The sequence below is a fragment of the Magnolia sinica genome, chromosome 4 (genome assembly GCF_029962835.1).
Source record: "Magnolia sinica isolate HGM2019 chromosome 4, MsV1, whole genome shotgun sequence".
NCBI classification, from domain to species: Eukaryota; Viridiplantae; Streptophyta; class Magnoliopsida; order Magnoliales; family Magnoliaceae; genus Magnolia; species Magnolia sinica.
This window is the reverse complement of record NC_080576.1, coordinates 107,077,827-107,089,714: the sequence shown is the minus strand read 5'-3', so window position 1 is coordinate 107,089,714 and position 11,888 is coordinate 107,077,827. Positions and strand designations below refer to the sequence as shown.

The 11,888-nt window shown below is 39.2% G+C and overlaps 1 non-coding gene across 1 annotated transcript; it reads right to left on the bottom strand.

The window, feature by feature from the left end:
- Positions 1-5,048: 5,048 nt before the first annotated feature.
- Positions 5,049-5,155, bottom strand: LOC131244860 (small nucleolar RNA R71). The gene has a single exon (XR_009170631.1). It is a non-coding gene; the product is annotated as a small nucleolar RNA R71 (small nucleolar RNA).
- Positions 5,156-11,888: the final 6,733 nt, after the last annotated feature.

Here is an 11,888-nt window from a genome sequence, read left to right as displayed (position 1 = left end):
AGTAAGTTTTGTGGCCTCCATCATGATGTGTGTCGAACATCAACACTGTGCATTTGATTTGTCCCCTTTAGCTTATGAGATATCTCAAAAATCATCCGTATATGAAACTCAGGTGGGCCATACCATCTAAAACCATGTGAAAACATCCTAAAAAATATAAAAGCACTTGGTGGGGCCCACATGAGTTTTGGATGCGGCTAAAACTTGGTCTAACCCCTCATCCAAGTGGGACACACATAATGAGTAGGTTGGATATGTGAATCACATTTAAGCAGGCTCAATATATGATTATGAATGTTTTAAGGAAACCCCTCTCTACTACATTTAGGTGAGTTACTCATTACCCTTACCAGAGTAAACTCCGCGGGGTCCATCGTTATTTTTTTATTTTATCTACTTCGTTCATCCATGTTAACAGATAATTTGAGGTCCAAAGAACAAAAAGGAAACATATCCAAAGCTCAAGTGGACCACACCACAGGAAATAGTGTGATTGAACCTCTACCATTAAAAAAAAAATCTTGGAGGCTATAAAAGTTTTGGATGAAGCTGATGTTTGTATTTTCTCTTCATTCATATCTTTTTGATGTTATGAACAACCTTTAACCATTTTTGGACAATCTAATCAGTCCAGATTGAAGAGTAAATAACTTCAAATGTTTAAATCAAATTTCACTCAAATTGTTGATCAATCTTGTATGCCAAATATCTTTCTCATATGTAGTATGATCTAGGCGAGTAACTAGTCAAATTGAGAGTATTAATCAGTAAAATAGAGTGAATGGACCAAACATGTAAAATGGGCCAAATATTCTGGTCAAAATTGTGACCCAACTTATTAACATCGTGAGAACCTACGAATTAATGTAAGTAAGTTTTGTGGGGCCCACCATGATGTGTGTAAAACATCAACACCATGCATTTGATGTGTCCCCTTTAGGTTATGAGATATTTCAAAAATCATTCGTATAGGAAACTCAAGTGGGCCATACCATCTAAAACTATATGAAGACATAAAATATATAAAAGCACTTGGTGGGGCCTACATGAGTTTTGGATGCGGTTGAAACTTGGTCTGAACCCTCATCCAAGTGGGACACACATAATGAATGGGCTGGATATGTGAATCACATCTTGGTGGGCTCAATATATGATTATGAATGAGACAGGTCCAAGGCTTAAGTGGAGCACAAAGTGGCCTACCACCAAAAAAAGTTGTTGGAAATACCAACGGCTACAATCCGTAGCTGAACTATATCCATAGCCAAAAGGTGGTTTTTTAGGGGTGGACGTTCAATCACAACTATTTTCTTATGGTGTTGTTCACCTGAGATTTATTTCGAGCTGATTTTTTGATATCAACCTTAAAAGATTTTTTACAAATGGATTTACGATGTGAATTAAACACAAACATCAAGGTAGGTGTTGAGGGTCAAATATTGCATATCAGACCCCAATTATTGCCTGGATTTATGAATATGGTACTGTTTAACGGCCCGATTTAATCGTGTTTGTGATGCAGAGTGTATTTACGGTTTTGGATTGAAATAGGATGTTAAAAGCAGGGATTTAACGCCCATGAGTCACCAAGGCAAGGGACGGACCCCAGGGGAACCAAGATCGACAAATTTACATGCTAAAGACCAGAGAATTTCGAGAAACTGAAGCTCCAGTGGCCCGAAATTAGTACAGAATACAAGATCACAGGGTTCGCACCATCCGTTCAGCTTGAAACTTCATATATGGCCTGGAGACCTTAAATAAGCCATACATGTCTAATTTCAGTAGTTGAATACCTATGGAAGTGGTCCAACGGTCAGATCAGCCTATGAATTACTGATCTGAGGCCCACCTGAGATTCAAATATGCTTCAAACTTAAGCTTTATCCATTAGATGATATGAGAAAAGATGTGAACGGAATGGATTTCTCACGACCATCATGATGATGGCCCATGAGCATCGCTTGTATAGAGAGTGTATGTGCACTCCACGTGCACCGGATGAAGATTCCCGGTCAAAGTCGGTTTTGACCGACTTCTTACACAAAAACGGCAACTGCCGTTACAGCGAAGTTGCGCTGTCATCATCGGTTGATGTTGTGGGCCCCACCCATTGTCCATATGAAAAATCCAAACCATTCATCGGATCCATAAAGGCCTGCTCACCAAGTCCTAGGTGACGAAATTTCAATGTACAGCGGATATTGATTTTTAACCGCCCAAACGTAGGATGGACGGCTGAATGAAAACATCCATGGACCCCACCGAATTTGATCCAAAAACAGTGATTCCCACCTGGTTTTTTGAGCTGCAATGAATAGACGGAGTGGATTTCTTTGAAAGCCCCGAATAGAGACCCCACCACCATCACAGCGTAACCATTACCCATGCTCTGTTCGCGCCCAGACGCTGTCCGAGTTTTGCCGACGATTGCATGAGTATGGTGATGATCAGATGGGTAATCCAGACCGTCCATTGTGTAGGCCACTCAAAAACGTCCCAAGGGACAATATTATTTTGAAAAGAATCACATGAATAGGGGAGTTTGGAGGATCCGATTTGGCTGCGAAAGGAGGGTGCTACGTAAGCCTTCTCCACCGCCTTTGCTTTCGCAATCCAGCAAACAGGGTCGGCCCTTCCACCTTCCACGGACGGAATCACCATCCCATACATGCTATAAAGAGAGAGATCAGTAAGGGGAAGAGTTATCATCTCTCGGTTGGACGTGCATCACAAGGAGGAGAGAGCATAGAGGAGTTAGAGTTTATTTCTTATTTTTTTGTTTTGTTTTTTTTGTTCAAGTTCTAGCCCATTCATGGCTGGCTAAACCTCTTAGCTAGGGCTAAGAGGTGAAGCTTGTGGTGTGATGGGAACGATTCTATGGTTTTAATTCATGTTATGGCTTGGATTCATGTTAGACTAAGTTGATGTTGATTTACTTTGATTAATAGGAATGCTTCCAGTTTTTAATGGTTTATTGTGACTAAAATTACAATAGATCTACGATAGCTTTGAGCATGTTCTTAGCATTATAGGGTTTATGAATTTGGGAACCCTGCTGTTCATCATCGTCTCCTAGGCATGGTTGGATGACGGAACTTTTCCTGACATTCATACATCACTCAGATTGGCTGTGAATTGGTTTAATTCTGTTGTTTGCTTTGTCTCATGGGCATGGTTTTGTGATGAAATCCATTTTAATTTACACCCGTCTGATCTCTTGAAAACTAGATTAAATAAAATTAAGAATTGATTTTCAGGTTATATCTTCTAACTAGATGAAGATGGGACTCGAAGTCCAGTTGAGTTCATGAATCAACCGTAGATCTCCCTGATCTCTATAAGTGGATCCTCTGAATCCCTAGTTTCCTACGTCTGAATTATTTAAGTTTTAGATTAATATTTCACCATTATTCCCTCAAATTCATTCGATTTAGATTTCATCTTAGATTAATTCTAGTTCTATTTAGTTTCAGATTACATACAGGTTTCAGTCCCTTGGGATTCGACCTCGGTCTCACCGAGTTTATTACTACATCACAACCCTATACTTGGGGAGTGAACAAGTTTTTGGCACCATTGCCAGGGATTGACGGTTACGATTCTTTGAAATTAATTAGTTTTAGAATTAGTTTGAGATTAGGATTTTACTAACCTTAGTTTTAGATTTTTATTTCTATTTGATTTCTAGAACTAACTTGTTTCCTGTTTTGTAGGATCCTGACATAAACTTCTAAATTGGTAATCCCTTTCTAATTTCTCTACTTTTTCTATTTTTAGAATTAGGTTTTGAGTTTTAGAAATTTTCTAATTCTAGTATTTTTCTATTTTTAGGAAATAGTTTAATTTTAGAAACTTTCGTCTTTTGTTTTTAGAAAATAAGTTAGTTATTTCCTCTTTTAGAAATTCTTTCCTTTTAGAAACTAACCTAACTTTCCTGTTTTGTAGGATTCTGAGATAAGTTTCTGAATTAGTAATTTCTTTCTTAATTTCTTCCTTGCTATTTCTAAATTAGGATTTATTTTAGCAAGTTTCTAATTCTAACTCTTTTAGAATCTAACTTTGTTTCCTAATTTATTTTTAGAAATTTTCTACTTGTAGACTTTCTGTTTAAAAACTAACTTTCCTATTTTGTAGGCTTTTAAGATAGAAATTTCTAATTCGGTAAGCTCCTTCTCCACTTTCTATTTTTCAGATCTCTTTTAGTAACTTACTTTCTAGTTTAGGACTTTCCCAATTTATTTTAGAAATTTCCACTTTTCTTTAGGAATTTCTTCTTTTAGAAATTAGTTTACTTCTATCTTTCTTTTTAAGGATGTTCTAATTTTAGACATTCTCTTTAGAAACTAACTTGTTTTTTTTTCTTTTGCAGGTTCTTAACTTAGGGACTCCAATTTGGTAACTTCTTTCCAACCCTCTCTTTCTTTCTAGATTTTCTTTTCCTTTCTTAGGATTAGGTTTCGAATTAGATTGAGGGCTGCGAGTGTTTCATGCCCAAGTGGGCCCGTGACAACACTCCACGTCTCTTGACTGAAGGAGGATTGGTTAAGGGGTTAACTATCCATCGCAGGACTAGACACCACTCGAAATCCCCTGAGTTAATTGAAGTAATGGCTGAAAACCAACCTCTTCTATCCCAACCTAGGGTGGAAGACATTTAGGATGAGAATGAGGTGCATCAAGCACCCCCACCTCGTACTTTACGAGATTATTTACAACCAGTGGGGTTGAGTACGCCCTCATGCATGATTTTTTTCGAAAATACAGGACATATGGACATCAAGCCAGGGGTTATCCAACTCCTTCCTAAGTTTCATGGGCTTGAATCAGAAGAACCATATCTACATTTGAAAGAGTTTAATGAGATCATAGCCACTTTATATTTTCAAAATGTGTCTGAGGACATAGTCAGGCTGAAACTCTTTCCTTTTTCCTTGAAGGAGAAGGCTAAGACATGGTTACATTTACTGCGTCCTAGATCCATTGGCACATGAAATGATATACAAAGGGAATTTATAAAGAAATTTTTTCCACATCATAAAACGATTACCCTTAGAAAAGCAATCATGAACTTCACCCAAAAGGAGGATGAAACATTTTACAAATGTTGGGAAAGGTTCAAGGATTTGGTCAGTTCATGCCGACAACACGGCTTTGAAACGTGGCGCATTATAAATTTTTTCTATGATGGACTGACATCTTCCATGTGCCAAATGGTCAAGACAATGTGTAATGGAGAATTTATTAATAAAAATGTTGACGAGGTATGGGATTACCTCGATAATCTTGTTGAAAAAACACAATCATGGGACTATTATCCAAAATCGAACACCACGTCTAGGCCGACTCAATCTAAGGAGAAAGGTGAATTTTATTTCTTGAAAGAAGAGGATGTTCTCAAGTATGAAGTGACTACGCTTATAAGAAAATTTGAGGCCATGAAAGGAAAGAAGGATAAGGTTAATGAAAGTATTTGCGGCATCTGTGATTGCAACATTCATACAACTGAAAATTGTCCTACGATATCCGCCTTTCGAGAAGTGTTGAACGAACAATCCAATGCCGTAAATAATTATCAAAGACCTTTCAATGGACCGACCTCTAATCCGTACAATCCTAGTTGGAAAAATCATCCAAACTTTAGTTGGAGAAATGGACAAACTGCTACCCCTTAAAGTTTCTTCAATCAAAATCCAAATCAAGAGAAACCTCAAGAAGAACCGGTTAAAATTCTATGCAAGAGCTGACCCAGGCAATACAAGATTTTATGCAAAAGATGGATTTACGTATGACGGTTATAGAAAAGGGGATGCTTCCTGCACAACCGCTCCTCAATCCTAAACCGCAATACGAGATAGGTAATCCCAGCTCTTCAAATCAAATGGAGCACGCTAAATCCATCACCACTTTTAGGAGTGGGAAGATCATTGATAAAACCCTTCCGATTAGGCCCGAAAAGCCTCAAGAACCAGAAGAGGACAACAACGATGGATCTAGTGAGGCTCCACAAAAATTAGAACCGGAACTTCTAGAAAAGCCAGTTGCTCAATTTCCCCAACGGTTGGTCACACCAAAACCTCTCTCTAACTCTCAGGATATCCTAGAGGAGGTGTTGAAACAAGTAAAAGTCAACATTCCTCTAATTGATGTCATAAAACAGATACCTTCATATGCCAAATTCCTGAAAGACTTATACACGACCAAACGACGGCAGAGTATTCAAAAGAAGTTCTTGACCGAGAAAGTGAGTGTCATCCTAAAGTAAGACGTGCCACAGAAATTCAAAGATCCCGGTAGCCCAACCATATCATGTGTAATCGGGGACCATCGAATTAATCATGCACTTCTTGACTTAGGAGTGAGCGTCAATCTGATTCCCTACTCGGTATACAAACAGTTAGATTTGAGTGAATTAAAACCCACCCTAACTACACTACAACTTGCTGATCGCTCTATTCGTGTACTAAGAGGGATAATTGAGGATGTGTTGGTCCAAGTTAATAGATTTTACTACCCTGTAGATTTTATCATCCTGGACACCGAACCCATCAATAACATGAGCACTCAGATTCCCGTCATTCTTGGTCGCCCATTCCTTGCCACTTCAAACGCAATTATCAATTGCAGGAATGGTGTCATAACTATGTCTTTTGGAAATATAACATTGGAGTCAAACATCTTTTTCAATAACGGCAGAAACTTAGAGGATGATAACGATTTCCACGACATTAACATGATTGACTCTTTAGTGGAAGATACGACACCTCTGACCTTATCCTCTGACCCTCTAGAGACGTGCCTGGCCCACTCCCATAATTTTGATGATGACATGATTAGGGAGACGTGTGCCTTGCTTGATACTACACCGGTACTTGAAGTTAACCGGTGGAGGCCACAATTTGAAGAGTTGCCCCAAACTGATATAGTGCCTCTACCGTCTAACCTCAAGCTATCGAAGCTTGACCTAAAATCTTTGCCCTATGATTTAAAATATGTCTATTTAGGTCAAGATGAGACATACCCGGTGGTGATCTCTGCCCACCTGGAGAAAGAACAGGAGAGTATGCTCATATCTACTCTCATTGAGCATAAGGGAGCCCTTGGATGGACGATAGCGGACCTCAAGGGAATCGACCCCTCGATTTGTACTCACCGCATTTATCTTGAGGATAATGCGAAGACCGCTCGGTAATCACAATGTAAACTAAATCTAAACATGAGGGAAGTGATTAAGGCCGAGGTTCTTAAACTATTAGATGTGGGTATCATATACCCCATATCCGATAGTCAATGGGTGAGTCCAACTCAGGTGGTTCCTAAGAAGTCCGGGATCACCATCATAGCCAATGCCAATAATGAACTCGTGCCAACTAGAGTTACTACTGGTTGGAGAATGTGCATTGACTATAGGAAGCTGAATACCGTCACGAGGAAAAACAACTTTGCTTTACCCTTCATTGATCAAATCTTGGAAAGGCTAGCTGGTCATTCCTATTACTGTTTCCTTGACGGGTATTCGGGCTACAATCAGATTGAAATCGCCCATGAGGATCAGGAAAAGACCACATTTACATGTCCTTACGACACCTTTGCCTACAAAAGGATGTCATTCGATTATATAATGCCCCTGCCACCTTTCAGCGTTGCATGATGAGTATCTTTTCTGACATGGTGGGGAAATATCTAGAGGTCTTCATAGACGATTTCTCTGTTTTCGGTTCATCTTTCAGCAAGTATTTAGAAAGTCTTAAATATGTACTAAAAAGATGTGAAGAGAAGAACTTGGTACTTAATTGGGAGAAGTGCCATTTCATGGTTCATAAGGAAATTGTCCTTGGACATATTATCTCGTCCAAAGGAATCGAGGTAGATAAGGCAAAGATTCGATCTTATCTCTAACCTACCTCCACCCAAGAACATCAGAGATGTGCGATCCTTCTTAGGACATGTAGGGTTTTATAGACTATTCATAAAGGACTTTAGTCTTCTCTCTCGTCCCTTATGTAATCTTCTGCAAAAGGATGCACCATACGAGTGGACTGAGCAATGCCAGAAAGCTTTCACCAAGCTTAAGGGCATGTTAACCACTGCACCCATCATGCAGCCACCCGATTGGAGCCTTCCTTTTGAGCTTATGTGCGACGCTTCTGATTATACTCTTCGAGCGGTTCTAGGCCAGAGAAAAGATAAGAGGCCCTACGTCATTCATTACGCAAGTAGAACTTTAAATTCTGCCCAAGTGAACTACTCGACTATGGAAAAGGAACTCCTGGCCGTAGTGTTCGCTTTGGATAAATTTAAGTCTTACCTGATCAAATCTAAGATCATTATCTATACAGATTATGCAGCACTTAAGTATCTTCTTTCTAAGAATGATTCTAAGCCCCGTTTGATACGATGGATCCTTCTGCTCCAAGAATTTGATTTAGAAATTAAAGATAAAAAGAGAGTAGAGAACGTAGTGGCCGATCATCTGTCTCGCCTTAATACCTCTGATTCCCCTGAGGTGACCCATATCAATGGCATGTTCCCTGATGAATAACTGTTCAGAGTCTCCCATTCGCCTTAGTTCACTGATATTGCCAATTATCTTGTCACAGGTTCCATACTGACGCATTGGACTGCACAAGATAAGAAGAAATTCTTTACCAAGGTGCGCAACTTTTTCTGGGACGATCCATATTTATTCAAATATTGTCCAGACCAAATTCTAAGGAGATGTGTGCCAGATGACAAGTATCAGAGTGTCATCTCCTTCTGTCATTCACAGGCCTGTGGTGGTCACTTTTCTGCTAAAAAGACCACGGCCAAGATTTTACAGTGTGGCTTTTATTGGCCCACTATGTTCAGGGACACTCATGAGTTTTGCAAGGCTTGTGAGCGTTGTTAAAAATTGGGAGCATTGTCCCATCGAAATATGATGCCTTTAAATCCCATCCTTATCATAGAAGCATTTGACTGCTGGGGCATCGATTTCATGGGACCATTCCCCCAATCATTTGAAAATTTGTATATTTTGCTCGCTGTAGATTATGTCACTAAATAGGTCGAAGCAATTCCATGCCGAAATAATGACCATCGCACGATCATTAAATTCTTAAAAGAGAACATCCTTTCGCGGTTCGAGATGCCTCGAGCCATCATTAGTGATGGGGGCTCACACTTTTGTAATAGACCATTCGAGAGCTTAATGAAGAAATACGGTATCTCTCATAAGGTGAGCACCCCATACCATCCACAGACAAGTGGACAAGCTGAGATTTCCAATAGGGAGATCAAACATATCCTAGAGAAAACGGTTAACCCTGATCGTAAGGATTGGTCAATCCGATTGACCGATGCCTTATGGGCATACCGTACTACTTTAAAACCCTTATTGGAACGTCTCCCTTTAGACATGTCTATGGGAAAGCTTGTCACTTGCCTGTGGAGTTGGAACATAAAGCGTACTGGGCAATCAAAAATCTGAATTTCAATCTGGACAACGCTGGCTCGCTACGTAAACTTCAATTAAATGAACTTGAAGAAATCCGGAACGATGCGTACGAGAACTCGAGAATTTACAAAGACAAAATAAAGGCGTTTCATGACCAACGTATTCTATGGAAATCATTCACACCTGGTCAGAAAGTCCTTTTGTATAATTCTCGATTACATCTCTTTCCAGGTAAGCTTCGATCTTGTTGGACTGGCCTTTACATTGTGGTCACTGCGCATCCTCATGGGGCCGTTGAGATAAGAGATCCTGACAATGGCAAGGAGTTTAAAGTAAATGGATATCGCTTAAAGCCATTTATCGAGAAATTTGATTCAGAGGACATGTCCATACCTCTGACTGATCCTGTTTACCAGGATTGATCTCTTAATCTGATGGAGGTATAGGTAGGTTTTCTGTTTTCATAGGACTAGGATAGTTTCCTTTATGCTGTTTTAGGATAGACGGTAAACTTAGCGCTCTTAGGAGCTAACCCAGCTTTTCATTTCGTTTCATTTTCCTAGTTAGTTAGTTCAATGTCTGTGGGTAACATTGTTGCAAACCCTCACGAGACTACAACTCGTCCACTAAGGGCAACCTAGGGGTTTAAAGGCTTGTTGCATACGCTAATTGCAATCGAGAGCACCTACGAAAGTGGTGTAGGTAGGATTTTATTTTTGTTATTTTTATTTTACTTATGTTGGTTTCTCTCTTATGCTGACCCGCTCTTATGTAGATATCTTTGGAAAGCCTCTTGATTCTTTCGTCCAGGTACTATCTTTCCATCACTCCTCTTATATTTTCGTTGTCCCACGTGCATTGCATGCTTATTTCTTTTACATTGAGGACAATGTAGATTTTAGGTTGGGGATGGGAGATTAGGTTTCCTAATCAGTGTTTTCTTGGTCTTGAGCAAAAATTGTGAAAATTTTTAATTTTTTTGGAATTTCTTGTGAATTCGAAGTGATTTTGAAGGCCATCTAGGGCACTTAGAATTTCAAGATACGTAATGTTGGTAATTTATGACTCTTGGATTCAGTATCTTTTAGATTTCACAATTAAGTTTAAATTGTTAATCCAGAATTAAAAGTTGTAAACATTGATTGAGTCATGATTTCACAAAACACATCTCACTTGCACATTAAGGGTTCAGTTCGATATTGAAGGATTAACTTGGTAATCACTAAACATGAAAAGAACCAACTTGAAAAAAGTGAATGGATTGGGCGAACAGTCTTTACCATAGGTTTGTTCCCTATAAGTGAGGATTCGATTCCCCATGGATGATATTTGAAAAAGAGTTGGGTGTACAGTCTTTACCATAGGTTTACTCCCTATAGGTAAGGATTTGATTCCCCTTCTTGGCGTTACTTCTAATGAAAAAATCAAAAATTAAAAGAATAAAAAGATAATGTGTGAGGCAAGTTTTGGTTATCGTGAATTCTCTTATTGGTTACCAATGATATCCTTAAATAGAGAGGTGAATTTTAATGTTGATAAGTCGAGATTAGACTATAGATCCATGGAATTCAAAGTTTAGAATTGTTCTAATTGATGGACTAATATTTCGAACTTAATTATGAAGTTACCGTGTGCTTGAGTCGAGGAGAGAATTATGCCCAACATTTATGAATCTTAGATTTTTCGTATCTGAATCGTTTTTCAAAATATCACTCGGTTTCACAGAAATTGTTTCGTAATTCTCAACTTATTTTTCACATACCTTGCTCGGGACTATCAAAATGCTGGTTGGAGGTTGTGTTGAGGGTTAAATATTGCATATCAGACCCCAGTTATTGCCTGGATTTACGAATATGGTACTGTTTAACGGCCCGATTTAATCGTGTTTGTGATGCAGAGTGTATTTACGGTTTTGGATTGAAATAGGATGTTAAAAGCAGGGATTTAATGCCCATGAGTCACCAAGGCAAGGGACGGACCTCAGGGGACCAAGATCGACAAATTTACACGCCAGAGACCCGAGAATTTTGAGAAACTGAAGCTCCAGTGGCCTGAAATTGGTACAGAATACAAGATCACAGGGTTCCCACCATCCGTTCAGCTTGAAACTTCATATATGGCCTGAAGACCTTAAATAAACCGTACACGTCAAATTTTAGTAGTTGGATACCTGTGGAAGTGTCCAACGGTCAGATCAGCCTATGAATTACTGATCTAAGGCCCACCTGATATTCAAATATGCTTCAAACTCAGGCTTTATCTATTAGATTATAAGAGAAAAGATGTGAACAGAATGGATTTCTCACGACCATCATGATGATGGCCCATGAGCATCGCATGTATAGAGAGTGTATGTGCACTCAACGTGCACCGGATGAAGAAACCCGGTCAAAGTCGGTTTTGACTGACCTCTTACACAAAAACGGCAACTGCCGTTACAACGAAGTTGCGC